The sequence below is a fragment of the Temnothorax longispinosus genome, chromosome 10 (assembly GCF_030848805.1).
Source record: "Temnothorax longispinosus isolate EJ_2023e chromosome 10, Tlon_JGU_v1, whole genome shotgun sequence".
NCBI lineage: Eukaryota > Metazoa > Arthropoda > Insecta > Hymenoptera > Formicidae > Temnothorax > Temnothorax longispinosus.
In genome coordinates this window covers 6,281,651-6,298,513 of record NC_092367.1, presented here as the reverse complement: position 1 = coordinate 6,298,513, position 16,863 = coordinate 6,281,651, and the positions used below count along the sequence as shown (strand labels likewise).

The 16,863-nt window shown below is 39.7% G+C and overlaps 1 protein-coding gene across 14 annotated transcripts in view; it reads left to right on the top strand.

Annotated features, from left to right (window-relative positions):
- The window catches only part of LOC139820018 (EGFR adapter protein), a 111,684-nt gene that overhangs the window by 57,745 nt on the left and 37,076 nt on the right, over window positions 1–16,863 (top strand). For 2 of the 14 annotated variants that reach the window (XM_071789929.1, XM_071789928.1), the window contains exon 1: window positions 11,485–11,664. The exons of the other annotated variants lie outside the window; for them this stretch is intronic. The gene's annotated coding sequence lies outside the window, so the exon portion shown is untranslated. Of the gene's footprint in view, window positions 1–11,484; window positions 11,665–16,863 lie in introns of those variants that run through there. 14 annotated transcript variants of the gene reach the window in all.

Sequence of the window (16,863 nt, the reverse complement as noted above, 5' to 3'; positions counted from 1 at the left end):
ACCCCTGCAACATTTATATTTATACGGCCGCCGTAAATGAGGCGAAAATCACGCTCGGTTGGTTAAGAGACGCTTCGCCGGTCGCCTATATACTGATGCCAGTCGGGTGTTGGTATTTCCCTGTTTTGTGCTACAATCACAACAGCATGTAAAATACGAAATTTTATTAATGCGACTAATCATCACGGATTTCTCTTTTTAATAAATTTTACAAAAAAAATTTTTTTTTCTAAAAAGAGACTAGTTTATGAGGTGAGATTAAATTACATCTTTCTCAGGCGCTTTGATTTATTTATTTTTCTCTTTTCTTTTCTAAGCTTTTTGTGTATTTTTATAACTTTATTTTTTTATCAAGACGATTATTAATTTATTAACCTATTTTAATAACTATGCATTTATACTTATATGTTGACTACAAGCGTGAACGTTATTTGTTAATTGAGAGATAAAAGTAATTCGGTGATAAACTTTATTCGTGTAAATTGTAAATAATACATTATTCAATAGATTTAAGCCTTTTATGGCCAAGTTTAACTTTTTTTTTAAAACTAGACAATATTTAACTTAAAGCAACTTCGGCAATTTGTATCGGTTCTTATAATGAGATAATTCTTTGACTTTTTATTAGTCATAAAAATTCTTGAATAATAAAATATTACATGGTTGTCTCGAGTAAATCTTTCGACTTAAAATGGTAAAAGAGAAGGGATATATATCGTTTTTTTCCTGTTGTACTTTTAAAGCTGGAGAAGTGACAATGTATTGTATACATGAAATTATAACATATTTTTAAATTTAATGCAAGACATTCATAAAATTTAAAGAAAATTAATTTTGTTTTTATATTTGCCTTGTTGAAAACGTCTAAAAATATTTACAAATTAATTGTTATGTATATCTTGTAAATTTACACGAATATTGTAATAATGGGATCTTTTCTCGTCATTTAAAGTAATCACACTTTTGTGAAAATTTTTTTGAAACATTGGATGTGTCTAAAACGGTAGTAAACCAAAAACAACTATCGTAAAAATTGTCTGGAGTTTTTATCGTATTTCGTTTCCCTGCTCAAAGGACATTTTTCTACAGCAAAACGAAAATTCGCAGCGGAAATCGCTCAAAGGGACTTTCGAGGCCTTTATCCCGAATTTAAATTGAAACAAAATCATTCAATGGCATTTCCCTCGCGGGAGTTTAACAAAAAAAATGGCAGTGCGAATAAACAGAAATTTATTTGACGAAGTTAGAACATTTGCGCGGATAATTCCGTCGTTCTCTTTAGCACATACGAATTTCAAGTGTCGCGGAGTGGATAGGTTGTCAAAGCCATCTGCTTTAATTGCCAATTACATGAGACGCTTTCACGGGGTGTCAAACAGTGGTCCGAATTTTTTTCGCGAGATATCCAGCTGGGACACATTGTACCGGCACGGTCGATTAACGGAAATACATCGTACCGAAAAATCATTTTACCTGAAATAGCCCTCTTTCAAAGTTACGCACGAATTTTGAAATATCCATTATTTTTTCATCAAACATATTGCCATTACAAATTGAAATACTGTATAAGCTTTATTTTTATATTGTTGTTATAATTATTAAATTTTTAAATATTATAATAGTTATTAAATGTGTTCAATTTTGCGATAGAGTATAAGATGAGATTCAAAGAAATCGCGACCGCGCTATTAAAATTCAAAATCAAATCGATGAGCCATCGTGGAATGTAATTTAATCGGAAAAAATCCAATAAACGCATTCTACAGCAGCATGATGTATTGACATACCATCGGTTTCTTCTTCTCAGGTTTCTGTCTTGCTAAGTTATTAAAGCTATGACAAAGGCAGTCGTGTCAAAGAAATACGATCTTGAGGTATGCATCCGAAAGTGCCTGCGACAGCAAACAATCGGAAATCATTTGTATAAAACTGAACGACGATAGACTGAATTTATATTACACAAGTTTATGCTTTAAAACGATGCAAATCGATTGATCCATTTATGATTCATTAAGCTTGTATTTTTCTCTTTAAATTCCGTGACGATCCAAATATTAATATCTACACCAACTCAATTATTCGAATGCGTTTACTGAAGATTTGTAAATGTCTAGTATTGCAACAAAATATATCTTTCCGCATCGTTACACACGCACGGAATAATTTTGTAATCGTACATCAGTGAACCGAGGGTAAATAATGGATATACACGAGTAGAAATTTGTCACGGTGGTCAATGACATAGAAGCGTCGCTTTCGTTTCGTGGATCACGACGTATGGGGCAGTTTGTCACGGAGAAGGGTGTCTTTCCACCCCTGACACGTTGACCACCCTATAGACACGGTGAAAGGTCCCGAAACGCGCGAGAGCACGTGCGGGGTATATCGCAGACGTGTAGGTATCCATATTGATTTCGGGGATGCGTAGTCGTCGACCTCTTTCACTTGCTCTCTTTCTCTCTTCGATATTCCGGGATACTCTTTTATCACGGGGGGGAGTTGAAAATAAAGAAAAACGACAATGGTCTAATCTTCCGCGAGCTCGCGCTACACGCTAATTACTAGAAATCCCTTAACGCCTAGTTGTTCTACCATCGATTGTTTTGTAAAAGTGTGATTCTCGTGAAAACGAGAGGAGAAGGATGAAATCCGGGACGATGCGCTGCTCGACTATTTTTCGGATCTTTGAAATTTAACTTGTACGATGAAGTTGACTCGCAGCCTTCGGAGTACAAAGAGCGAAAATCACGTTTAACCGGTTCATCCTCAAATTACGATTCACCGCGAAACCACCACGGGGAATCGTGGAAAATCGATCTATCCGCACTCACACTTTCCGCCTTGCCACATTTACGACGGTGCGGTTTCGGTATCGGTTTACCGGACAGTCGCCGACAACGTCGAGGACGCCGTTGCTGCATATGGGTCATGTACAATCCGCAACGAACCGACCGTACCGATTAAACGTCTGCACAAACTCTGGCAGGCGTGAATTTCGAATGTTGCGACCGTTGCGAATATGATCGCACGGCCGCGATTGTGACAGCGCGACGATAGTGACAAAGTGCATTTTTCCGCTTCCTGCAGCATCGAGCTCGTCGAAATTATACATCGGTTTCAATGCCCGTTTTGTGCGCCCCCATCCCGTCCCTTCATCCCGCTCGCGGAGCTCGCCACCGATCTCCCCGTAATCCCTTCCGTGGGGTCGCCGTTATCAAAAGTACGCGCCTCCACATACGGCGGCGGCGGGTCTTACGAGATTGCCGAACACGGTTTAAAACGATAGCCTGCCGGTGCCCTGGCATTCCCGCAGGTCGTTGAACTCCTTCGTTGAACGTGTGTGCGAATTGCCCTTCTCCCCTCTTTTTCGTTTCTTGGTCCCGAGACACGAGTGCGTTGAGCACGAACGCGAGTCGTGCGAGCGTATTGGTGATGTAGATGCAGATGCGACGAGAGTGGGCTTTTGACGCAAAAAAGTTTAGCAACGCCGGACATCGTCGGAACTGAAAGATGCTCTAAGTGGACGCTGTTTATGCAAAAATGGATTAATCCGCGGAGTGGAAGTTTTAAGTAAATTCGGTTTGAAAAGGCGGAGTCTTTCGTTGCCCACCAATTATTTGGGAGAAACTGAGAAGGAAAGAGGGAAGAAAAGAGAGGAAGAATCGCCAAGTTAACTCGCTCTACCGCAGCGAAACACTCACCGCGCGGATATTCTCAGTCGTAGATTACAGAAACGTATTGGCAAGGAATTCGAGGATTATCACCGAGAAGTGTTCGGCACGAGCTCACTCGGCACGTACGTCAATGCAACACGCCATCGATCGAAAGGCAATACGAAGCGGCTTATCTGTCGCTCTTTTTATTACTCTCCCGGGCTCACTTTTACGAGAGGATCCACCAGCCAGACTACCGATGGAGTCTCTACAGCGCTTACGGTATTTTCCCCTCTCCTTCTCCCTTCGCTCCTTCTCTCTATTCTCCCTTCGGCCTTCTCATATCCCATTCATCCTACCCCTTTCCTCCTTCATGGGCAAGCAAGGTTTTCTTCCGAGACGCAGAAAATCGAGAGATGCTCGATTCAGGTCAAAGTCAAAGAGCCTTTTCTACGGTTCCAAATATTTTCACACTCGATGTGGTTCCAACTATTCCTGGCAGACATCGGTTACGCTCGTTTTGCTCGGCGATGTAGAAATCGTCCTGCTCGATATAGCTATATCAGGCAGAATATCCTCGTCTAGAGAGAGAGGCTTTTCTTGTAAACCCTGTGGACACAGTACCTCTCTTACAAAATTTTTCGAATTTTTAGGTAGAGAGGAAAGAAAGTTAATAAGTTGAGGAACAAAATTTTCTTTAAAAGAAACATTTTCCTTTATTTTTTCATCTCAGCACGTTTTACCATAAACGTATCTAGAGTTTACATATTTAATTTTTTAATTAACCGTGCTTGTCTTTGTTATTTACATTACAATTGAAAATTTAAACTAAAATAGACAGTCTAATTAATTATGTCGGAATTGAGTCTGTAATTTTAGTTGTTCGTTATTTCAAGGATTCATTCAGGAAGATTAAATTATGCGCTTCCGGTATCGGATTTCAACAATTATAATGTCCGCGAGTCGATTCCCGAGAAAGAAAAATGACTTAATCCCGAATAAGAAAAGGTGACTTCCGCATAAACCTGGGCCGTTCTAAGACTTTCTTTATTAGCTACAATAAAGAATAGCCACGCGATATTGCTTCTCTCGTCATTGAGATTCATAAATTCTCCCGTAGTCTCTCTATATTAGAGCTCTAAATTTTCGAGAAGTTACTTTGCGGCTACTCCGACAAGGAATATAGGATCTCTTGTAAAACTTTTAATTAACATATAATAATAAGAAAGTATGCAATTTTCGAATTTTTCACATCGGAAACTTTGTCCTATATTTTATTCTTCATTTTATTTATATAAAGAAGAATTAATCGGTTCTAAATTAAAATTTCAAAAATAGCGACCTGGGCGAAAGGATTAAAATAATTATTGCGTCGATTACTGCTGCAACGGTACTTCTTATCGCGAAGTGTATTCAATCAATCAGGCAGTCGGTCGAGTAACTCGCGCAATACGCGTACGCCAACGCAGGAGAAGGATAACGGCCGCATGCCGTCTTTGTCACTTATTCGCAGCATCAAGTAATTTATATCTTCCTCATCAACGCTATTATCTCAACCGGCGCTTCATAGCCAGCGTGCAATAAACTCTGCGGTGCATTTCCATACGGACAGCGGCCGCCCATGTCCGGCTCGTTGGGAATCCTTTTGCTGGCGTAGGTTTATCCGCCTGTTCACTGTGAACGTCAGGCAAGCCGAGCACCACCGGATATTTACAGTCTGCAGTCTACGCGTTGTTCCTACTTTAATATCCTGTCATTGCCTCTGACAAACGCGAAAAGAGAAACAGCAGGCCGGGCGAAGAGCGGTGGTTCAGAAGGGCGAAGCTTAAAGGATAAGGCAAGGATAAAGCAAGCATAGACAAAGTGAAACCGCAATTTTTATTCATGGAATATTAATTAATTTTTCATTTCTGCCTAGTCACAGTTGTTTGGTTATTCTTAATATTGTACAATTTTCTTATTTCTCGGTAATATATTTTTGCAAAAATATTGAATTTCTACAAAAATAATTTATGAATTGGAGAAAGAGAGTTATGCGATGTATCTATACTATCTAATCTATAAGTATAAGATAAGATTTAAAAAATTTATAGTCATGACTTTATTACCATAAATATGTTAAATAATTCGACACGTTAAAAATATAATTCGATAGAAAGAACTATTGTAGCGAAACAAACTTTGATTAAATAAATCCTGTTGAGTGACACGAGATCACGATAATAGAACACTGAAATACGCGAGATACGGAAGAAATAGATACCTATTTTAGCGGCACGAGCGTGCCAATAATAGAGAGAGCTTGCGATATTATATTATTTAATTGAACAGAGCGATAATAGTATTACCGAGTAAAAAATATCCAACGGATAGTTTGCGAACGAAGCTCGGTATCGATTTGCAAACCTGCGAGCACTCTGCATTCGTACGAAAGATGAAATACATATAGACGCGCAGAAGGAACCACGTGGATACATCGCGCAGGTCCCTTCTCGGAATGGAGATCGGAACGCGATGTCTGTACTATTTTTCCTTCCTTTTCTCTCTTTCGCTTGCTGGACACGAGCCCATCCTTTGAAAGTATCTCAAATGATCTCGAATATTACGGTGAAACTCTGCCGTCGTTGCGGCAGTTCCATTCGCGTCCGTTCTCCCGCACGTTTTTCTTCTTGTAACTCATACCGAGTAGTCTCGGAAAGGAGAAAACTTCTTGCCCGGTGTTAGCTCGGTGCAGTTTCAAGGAAAACTGTAGGGGAAACGGCGATATTCTCATATCGGAATCATGTGTGCATGCAACGGTACAAAGAGATCTCGAGTTACGATTTGATTTTACATCGTCAACAATGAATTTCTGGCTTTTTCGAAAAGCCCAGATGGACTCGTATGATTTATCAGTAATTGAATTTCAGACAAACAATGGATTAGTCAAATTGGATTGCAGCGGATATTGATACGTACACTCTCGCAACGATGCGTGTTATTAATTTGTTTTGCCCGTACATTCAATTTCAAATGAACTGATATATAATGTGATGTATAATCAAATATATTCGCGACGTTTCATATTTTGCATATTCGTAAATGTATATCTGGAAGTGGGGAAAATGAAGATTATAAAATTTAATAATGTTAAAATAACCTCCTCTCTCTCTCTCTCTCTCTCTCTCTCTCACGTGTTTTCGAAAACAAAAATTATATTGTTATTATCCTCTTTATTAAATCACGGAAAATACTGCAATATTATTCTCTTCCTTATTGTTCTAACGTAGAAATAATCACAGAAAAGTGTAAACAAATTTCTAGCATCAAAGTTCTAGCACTAAGAAACAATCGTATAACTCGTATCTCAGACAAGAAAGTTTTCATATGATTCTCTATAATTATTTGATAAATTAAGGTGTTATTCGATGATTCCCTATCGTGTTCACGACGTTGATCGATCGAAATAGCAGTTCAATCAACATTGTGGTAATTTCCAGACAATCAAACCGGTATAATTAAGCCGACAAAATGCAGTTGTTTTTCCCGCTTTTTCTTTTTGATCCCACACAGCAATTTGAGCGATTATTGCAAATTCATCGTTTCTCGCAGTAGGTACCGATCATCGCCAATAATTATCTCATCTGCCGCGCCATAACTAAACCAGTTCTTCTTGTTGGCTGATTGACCGTGGGCACCAGAGAACGTGTCATTAAATATTTACGAAAGGCTAACACGCGACACCATGTATGCTTTTGACTAATCACATCGTCCTTCACGTAACGTGGCGTTGTCAGTCCAGTCGCTTTGGTCCGGTCATCTCGGAGTTCTATTTTAAAATAATATTATTGAATAGACTCTATTAATAAACAGTTATGTCCATAAAAACGCAAAAGCTGATTCGCCTGTCTTTCTGAAATGAATTCTGAAATGAAAGAAAATTTAAAACGAGAGAAATTCGCGGAAAAGGCTCGTCTTGCGGCAGATCTCGATGTTAAAATTTAAAATACGTCTTTCAAAGCTATTCGAGGGCGCATTTTTGCCATTGGAAAGCGAAGACAAACCGATCGAAGGGCGTATCTCGCGTCCCGCTGTGCGGAAGGGGATGACGTACATACGTTCAGTATGCAAGGGGGCTGGGGTACGGCAGCAGGTCGGTGCCAGAAGCGATACTTTTTGGAGAAAGACGTACGGGGTGGCGAAAGAGGAGGGGACATTTCTGGAGAAAAGCCGGAAGCTAGACCCGTCACGGATTTTCTTTATGGCGAGCCACGGGGTTTCCGCGCATAGCGCATCGTGGATGTTAGAACGCCTTGTACGCACGCGAAAGGTCCAACGTGACGGCTTTCGTTCGAGCAAAGGGGGTTGTAATATTTAGAGCACTGACTTTTTCGTGAATTTCTTTCGGCCGGATATGATTCGCATTTGGACTTTTCGCGCGGAATGTTTCCGGCTTTTAAACTGGCACGTATTCAAGAAGTAAATATATACGCCTGCATACGTTATAAACGAAATGACATACATACATACGTAATGCTTAAAAGTGCTAAATGCACAATAAAAAGAAAGGCGAATATGACTCGGATTCTTTGAGGTAAACCGCAATTGTTTCTGTTTCCGAAACGTATTTAGGAATTTATTTATTACACGCTGCGAGTGTAAAAAGAATCGGGGAAATTTTGTTCCTCGCTTGTGGTCGGATGCAATGAAAGAAAGGAAAGGTGAGGATAAAAAGAGAAGGAAAGGGGGGTCGACAGGTCGTAGTTGTGCTTTCTACCGTTTCCGCGGTTAAAAGGTACTATATCGTGGTTGAACACGCCCACCTAAAGCACCTGCTAAGAGCCTTTCCATTCCAGTTGGCGGTACGACAGCGTGTTGCCGACTTAAAAGGTTTAAAGAGCGCCGGTGCAATATATATCGCACGATGAATGGTGATAACGTGGTCTAGTCCATTGTCCTTGAAAGACATTTCACACATACAATTTTGAGCATACTGATTTGATCGAGAAATAGCATTTTTTTAAATAGAACATCGTGTTATTAAATTAACAAAATTATACAACAAAAATTATATTAAAAGCCAATTTGCATAAAATGTTTTCGTTATTTATTTTTTTTTTACACATACGCATACATATTAATAATTATTCATGGAAAACAATGAGATCGTTTTATAGTTAAAGTTTAATCGAGTTTAATACAAAAATTTATGATGGAAAATTATATTAAAATAAATGTAAATTCCGCTATATTATATACTGGCAACATTTTACATCTTTGTTGCATAAAACATTGCATGAAATTATATGAAAAAAAATGACGTAGCCGACCTTTCTGTTGCAATTCCAGTCGCGATTACAGTTTATATCACGAAATAGCATGCAGGAAGATTCATTCTTGTATTGTGTAGAGATAGCGTTGGTAAACATGTCCTCCCCGTATGTTCCTTTTGGCCCGCACTGCCGCTTTATCAGACCTCAGACCGCGCAAAGTGCAGTTACTGAATGGCCATGCGGACGATTCGTCTCTTCGATGATCAGATATTCACGAACTCCGAGTAGAGACGGGTGGCTGCGGAGGAAGATGTCCTAACTAGAACTGCGACGGAGGGAGACAAGTTTGCCCATTCAAATTTCAGGGACGGCGGCGGTCGATGATACAGCGATTCAATGTTGCATTCTTGTGAAGTCATTGCGTCGCGTCACCGCCGAGGATCACGACAGCGAGGCCGACAGTCAAATTCTTCCCAAATGTACTACCAAATACTATCTTTAGAACCTAGTTCTTTACAACAAATTTTTTGTGACACGCATATTTATTATTAAACGCAAAATATAAAAATAAGACAAGCATACAGTAGATAAAGAAAATTAGCAAAGATGTGGTACCTCGCGATATCGACTGATCAAGTTTAGGAACTTGATGAAATAGATATTATCACGCATCCGTTATTCGTTTAAGCTGGGGGAGATTAAAACAATCGTCGACACGCTGGACAACGTTTTATTTCGGCAGTGGGCCAATAGAAATGAGAGATAAAGAGCTGGTCAATATCAGAATAGTGGCCTCATTGATGTCATCGTAAAGTTCGCTGATAGAACGGCTAACGGCAGTTTTCGAGGATCCCCATTTCCGCCGATAGAACAAGAGGGAACAACGTGTCTTTTATCTTACCGATATTCCCTGGAGTTTCTCAGACTAACCATTCTTTCCTCCACCATTACAGATTCTTCCGGTCGTTCACAGAACTTAAGCCTTAGTTTCCCCAGTGGGATATTGGACGATCTCGCGTTTTATACTTTCTCGTATTGTCGCGGTTACAATAGTCAGTGGTCTTAACACGAAAAATTGATTCTGATCATTGTCCAAAACGGTCGTCTACTTCGATCGTCGTAATGATATCAAATATAAAGCGCAAAATCGCCAAAGTACGGGAAATTTATCCGGCGACGATTCTGTCGGCCGCCGCTGTTTTACACTCGAACGTGTCGATTGTAAATAACTGATTCAAATTCAGGACAAGTTCCACTTTCACGCTCGGGTAATTGTTCGCGCGGATCGTTGGATAACCAACCGATTCGTATCCTTGACGCGCGCCCGCGAATTCACCTCCCTCTAACTATTCTGAAACCAGACGAAGCGCTCGAGTCGGTGCTGAGGCACGTTCCTGCGCCTGCTAAATGATGCAAATACTAATAATGGCGCAGAGTGAAACGTTGGATAATTGAAATGTAAACATCGCGCCGCCATCCACCCCTGTTCTCCGGACGGGTGAGACGTGGGATGAGTTTACGGGCTCGGCATGCTGCAAACGTCGGGACCAGGCAAAAGGCTGAGAAGGAAGTAACGGGGGGGAGATTGTCGGAGACCAAGACTCTCGGAGCGAGCACCGATGTAATATGCGCGTACGCGGGTTTCCGGGTTTATGAGAGACGTACGTTTTGACGCGTCGAGACTGACAAGCGGAACGATTAATCTCCGGAACGCGCCACGTAATTCAGCTACGCTCACGTTATTGTTTCACCTCGCACAGATTATAATCGATATAGTTCGACGATGTCATGCCTAGCGTTTGTCTGAAGTTTGCAACCCATTTTTTCTCAACGAGAAAAATTATGAGAAGCGTGATCGCTTATCGTGATTTTTTTTTAGGAATAATTCAATTTGTATGTATACACTATACAAAACTATACGCTGCATTTCTACTATTCCTGAATGTTCCGTCTAATCGTGCAAAATACAAATATATTATAATAGTAGCGAGTTCTTGGGATATTGGAACTATTTGGCTGCTCGTATATAAGGTAAATGTAATAGGGTCGTAGTTATTGGCCACCAGACAGTTATTGGCCACTTGGGTTTACGAAGTACTAATTAGGATAATGGCTATGTTTATGTCTTCCCCCAACGATCGGACAAGAAGCCGTTGCAGTCTGAATTACATCGAGAAACTCGATATTGTAACGGATCGAGCGAGTCTTTCTCAAAAATCATTTTCAATACTCCTCTCTGAGCTTGCGCCCTTTTTCATTTCGATGGCGATCTCCCATGTATTCGCATCTTTTAAGATTTATTTTTTATCGTCTCTCGCGCGTTTATAAAGATTATACATCAAATTAGGGGAGACATATTAGAAGGCGGTTTCAAATCGATGATGGGGTAACGAAATATTGCTAATTACACGATTAGCAAGACAAAGTGAACGAAGCAAAATATAGTAGAAGAGATTGATTCGAAGTAGACGGAGCCGAGCACCGCGCATGATCCTCTACCCCCTCTGCGCTCGTAAAGCTTTTCAAGGGGTGGTTGGAGCCCACGTGGCGCAACACGGTGCTGTGTCAGTCGCGTCCGACAAGCCAAACGCGTATCACGTTCCAGAGCAGCCTGATTTCACGCGTTTCGCGATCGCTCTTCCTTGATAAGAGCGTGGTATATAGTCAACTCCCTCAACGGTGCTGTTCTCGTCGTGAATCGTAATCGATCGGCTGTATCTATTATCAATCGTGTCGTAATACTCCGAAAAATCGAAGAGGTAAGAAACGTTTCCATTTTGACCGTGCGTTGTACAATTTCGATATGTATGCCAAAATCGTAAGTCGATAAGTACCGTTTTAAATTTCTCGGAAACAATCGACGCGACACCCCGATAACATTCGTCCAGTTGATTTGCAATTTGTGTTAAAAACGATTTATTCTATATCTCTCTTTCTTATTTTCCTCGATACATCAGCAAAAGAGCTGTATGTCTATAAAAATAAAATAGGTTCAAATCGCTGTAAAATGTTTCGTATTTTAATTCTTTTTTGTTCTACTTTTTGAAAACGTTTTTATTGTTATTTTGTACTGCGTGATCGACAAAATGATTCGGATTGCATAAAGGATATTAAAACACTTCAATTATTTTGCTACTCTGAATTTATTCTCCGCGCTACTCCGTTCACGGCAACTCTAATTAACCTTCCTTTGTTACACGACTTTGTCTCTTCAAGATCCATAATAATGACTTCACGACGCTCTTTCATATGTCCCTTGTTTGCCTTTATATATAAATTTACATTAAAGTGAAATTTTTCTCTTGCGCGTTTACGTAGTTATTAGCTTGCATACAGAATGCCTGTAATGCAATACCTCGAGACGAGGGAAGAGACGCGACAAAATCGTTGCAAAACATTGTTTCGTTTTACGAATTAATAAATTTGATTAATAAATGCTTCTTTTTGATAAAAATTTCTATCCGTTTTGCAATATAATATCCGGAACAAGAAGAGATACTTAAAAGAGAAGCGACAAACGATTTACGACGTGAAAAGAGTTTTGATATCCATCCTGAAAGAAAGATCGCTATAATTCGCGATATGAAACGCGATCGCTACACCGTAACCGCTGTCGAGGCAAACGGTGTCGTGCTTCGGTGCATAATTAAACCGTCTGACTCTAATCTGTGGAGACTGTGAACAAATAGCGACTGTCATTAGGACGCCACGTATACGAAAGAGAGGAATGTGTCCGTGCGTGAGAACTGAGAACGAAACTAATCAATCGGCATCCACGAGTGGAGCTTGAAAAAAGTGAAAAAAAAAAGTATCGCGGTAAAAGCGAAAGAGAAAGAGAGACAGGGAAAGTATTTCGCGCGCGCCGTCCATTTACGCATATTATAAATTACCGACGTGCTGCTGTCCGTCAATAACTTTTTCCACTGTTAATTTCCCTGTGTCCCTCGCGTCTCTGTTAATGAGAGCCGCTCTCCGCTCTCTCGCTCACGCCCGAGAATTAATTAGTTTGAGTAACCCAATTAAAAATGAAAGACTCGCACGAACACTGCCGGGCGCACCGACCGCGCGATCGTTTCGCGATTCGTTAGTATGACAGTCGTCTGTTCTCTCGCAAAAGCGAGCGCGGAATGTAGTATCTGGTGAAAATTAATTCACTTTTCACAAATATCTCCCATTGACATAAATGGTTCGTACGTGTATGATTTTTACATGCGTATGAGCTTTACGGCAGAGTTAATGTTTCGGCGCGCTCAAATTCATCGGTCAGATTTCTCTGCAATATTGTCAAATTTCTCCGTAATACTCTCTAAAAATTATATTTGTGTTCTGATAATTTGCATGGTTTAATATCACCTTCGCAATGGCCGAAAAAAATCGAAATGTCGCGAAATATCCTCGTGAATGCGGATGCGCCGGACGCCATTAAACGCACTCGATTGTATACATACATTAAACGTAGATAAACGTCAGAATGGTCGGAAATAAAATAAATCGAGATTCGTTACCGGTTTGTAATCGGAGTTTACATTCCAATTTTTCCGTAAATGCGATATTATCGCGAAAATATACAGACGGTATTATGCTAGAGCGAATTAACCTGCCGCAAAACCAATTCAGTAAAGCTTTGGTTGAATAAATTAAATTTAAAGTTTAATATAAATTACGGAAATTTTTAATATCAGTATTTTTTGAACCACAGAGTTCCATATGGTGCATTGTTTTATAGTAGTATAATTAAATGTGTTCTGAACGTTGTACATACATTATATTTTATACGTGTACATTTATTTTATTTATCTTTTATAAAAAATAGTGATTTACATTTATGCGTAATTGTGATTAATCAGTTGATTTATTTGCGACGATATTATTTTTACAATTATTTTCGAGCGCCGGGGTAATTTTGGTTAATAAACTTTACGTGATATTGGCAATACGATATACGTCGTGAAATTTTACGTTGTTATAAAATTGTACAAAATTCATTTTATTTCCTGAAAACGAAATTCAGTCGTAACGCGTAAGATTATATTAATTTAATTTTGCCGATATAAAACGAGTCGTACGGCAGAATTGTCCGAGCTATACTTATAATTGATGACGCTTTTAACAATTAGTTGAATTAGCTATTTAACATTGGATTATTTTACTGGCAAACACGTGCGAATATTTAAATAAATTTCTTTTAGCCTGTTGCGAGACTGAAAACAGCAAAGTTGGTCCATTCTATTAAAATAATTAAACAGATCTGAGTGAAGTTTTACCGTGCAAAGTTTTACCGGTTTAATACTACATGCATTTTAATACTATGTGCGGTATGTATGTTATCTCTTTGCGCTGTATCATTTGGAATGATATCTGAGTGCATTTCCGAAATTAGTAAATATATGTACATCATCTAAGGATTAATTTCGCGGAGAAGAAGTTTGCGAGGAAACTCCACCTTTAAAACTGCGCTTCCTTATCTAATATATGTCAAGGAATATTGTGTGGTCGTAAGTCTTCTTACAGAAGTTACGCAGCGCTCGTTCAATTAATTAGTAAAACGTCAAAATGTTCAGCGTCGTCAAGAGAAATTTATATGTAACTTAAACGACACGGAAGAGCTACTAAAAAGCAATTTAGAAACTAAATTTAAAAATCGTACGCGATTTAATCAATAAGAGATCAATAATGTATTTGCTTTTACAATAGCGTATTGTTTTCTAGTTATGAGTATTTTGTCTAATTAAAACGAATGATTTTGTCATGAAGATAAAGAATATAGTTGCGATATAATAACGTGTTATGTTACATCGCGTTACAAGCGTTCCGGGAGAAATTGTGGGCACAAATGCCAATTTTACATCGTCTTTTTCGAGGATTGCGAAATTTTTCCCGGACACTCTGCCCTTTGTGCATTTGCCCTTCCATTTGAACGGATTGCATTGATTGGTTTCGTAACCATTCGCCTGTGAAACAACTATATCGCATCATAGTTAAAAAAAAAACACGAGCGACAAGACCGCTTTGTCGAAACAACAAACAACGCACTTCGAACCTTCGGCAGTGATCGGGCTCAGTTTTGCAATCACGGTTAACCATATCGCACCCCCTAGGAAAAGATAAAGTCAACTTCTGCGGAAAAAGTTTCTAAAAAATTGAAACAATGCGAGAAGTAGCAAAATATTATTTATCGCACAATTAATATAAAGGAAATTTTTACATTCTACATTTGCAATTTTGTGTGCGGGTTCGCGATAGTCGGAGTTGATTGCTCTCTGCGATTTTCGGAGCATCCGCCAAAAATATCTTGGGTAAATATACGCGTGTGTTTAATATATGTTTCCGAAGCCGAACGTAAAAGTATTATGAAACAGGAAGGAGAGAGAGCGAGCTTAAGCAACGCGCTTCTGGTTTTGATAGGTCGTCTGTACGTGACGTTTCGATAAACAGTCACAGCTTATATAGGTTCGCTATTCCACGCGCGAGGATCACGAAAGCCGTCGGTTTACGTCACGAGTTGGACGCGCTTTGCTACAGAGCGATTTCATTATACAAACGCTCCGTATTTAGAACAAAACATTTCATTAACTCAACAATGCGCGCGTTTACCAATCAAAATCGACCACGCGTAACGAATCTAGGACGTTCCGCAATTCTGAGTCTGATTGAAATTAAGGTTTTTAGCTTATGCCTAAATCTCGATATCCGTTGCGTGAAGCCTGAGGCACAAATTACTTAAATAATTTTTGTACTCTATTATTGATTCGTTAGAAATTACATATGAACGCTATATTTTCTAATGCGTATATAAACTTACGCGCGTACTACTTAAAGTTCCAATCGACGTTTCCATCGAACAAGTAGGGCGACGCGGCAGCCGAGAATGACAAGTTGATGAAAACGGCGCATTGATTGACGGAACGCATTAATGCAAATTAACAGACTGTGATGACAATCTGACGGACCCATCGGGATTGCTAAATATATAGAATCACGTTGGCGCAAAAAATTTTTATGAATGACAGACGGTGCCGTATTGTTAGCGATGTCCAATCGAGCTTACCGCTTACAATTTTGTCATTGACTCGCGAGAGAAGAATAGCTTCCGTTCTCCCCGCAATCATCTTACCGCTTTCTTTCTTGAGATCTTTGTCGGATTTGTATTAAGATCGCGACGTGTAAGGAAGATAAAGGAAAATTAAAATTGAACCCCTTGGAACACGCTCGCCCTGCGCTTTCCGCGTCGGTTGATACCCCATGCCGTGGTACGATGAGCCACAGGTGTAATCTTCGAAAAGGCTCCATTGGAGCACGACAAGAAAAAGGGAGGAGATGCCGGGAACGGAACTATCTCCGCCGACGACTACGGCAACGACAACGATGACGACGACGACGACGAAGGCGAAGGGTAGGCCAATCTAATCTGGCCGCGGGCAACGGAAGGAGATATCGGCCACCCTCTGTCCTCCATTCGAGTCGATCACTCACTTGATCATCCCTCTCCGTTTTATCATTCGCCATTCCCCGGCACAGTCAGTTCACCTCCTATACGCATGGAGATCGACCGTCATGCTGGATCCTCGTGCCGTTCGTTCCCCTTGTCCATCACCGTTCGTCGATGTAACCCTCGTAAAAAGTTTCTGTTCTTGATTAACACCACGACTCGATTTAATACACGAGGGTTTCCAGAAAAACGTGGAACACGCAATCGTCGATTTGTGGATGGCAGTGGCCGAGGGGAAACTCGTAAACGCGACAAAGCTTGTTCTTCCTATAGCAGTTAATTTAATCTTGCTTTCTGACCGATGTAGAGTAGTTTTTTCTAATCTTGTTAAAGAAAGAATGAGATAAGGAGAAGCCTTGATTGTTGCTAAATACATAAGGATTGGAATTGAATTTTAACTTTTGTGAGTAAGCAAATAACAATATCATTAAAATATTAAAAAATTCTACAAAACACAATTAGGAAAAGA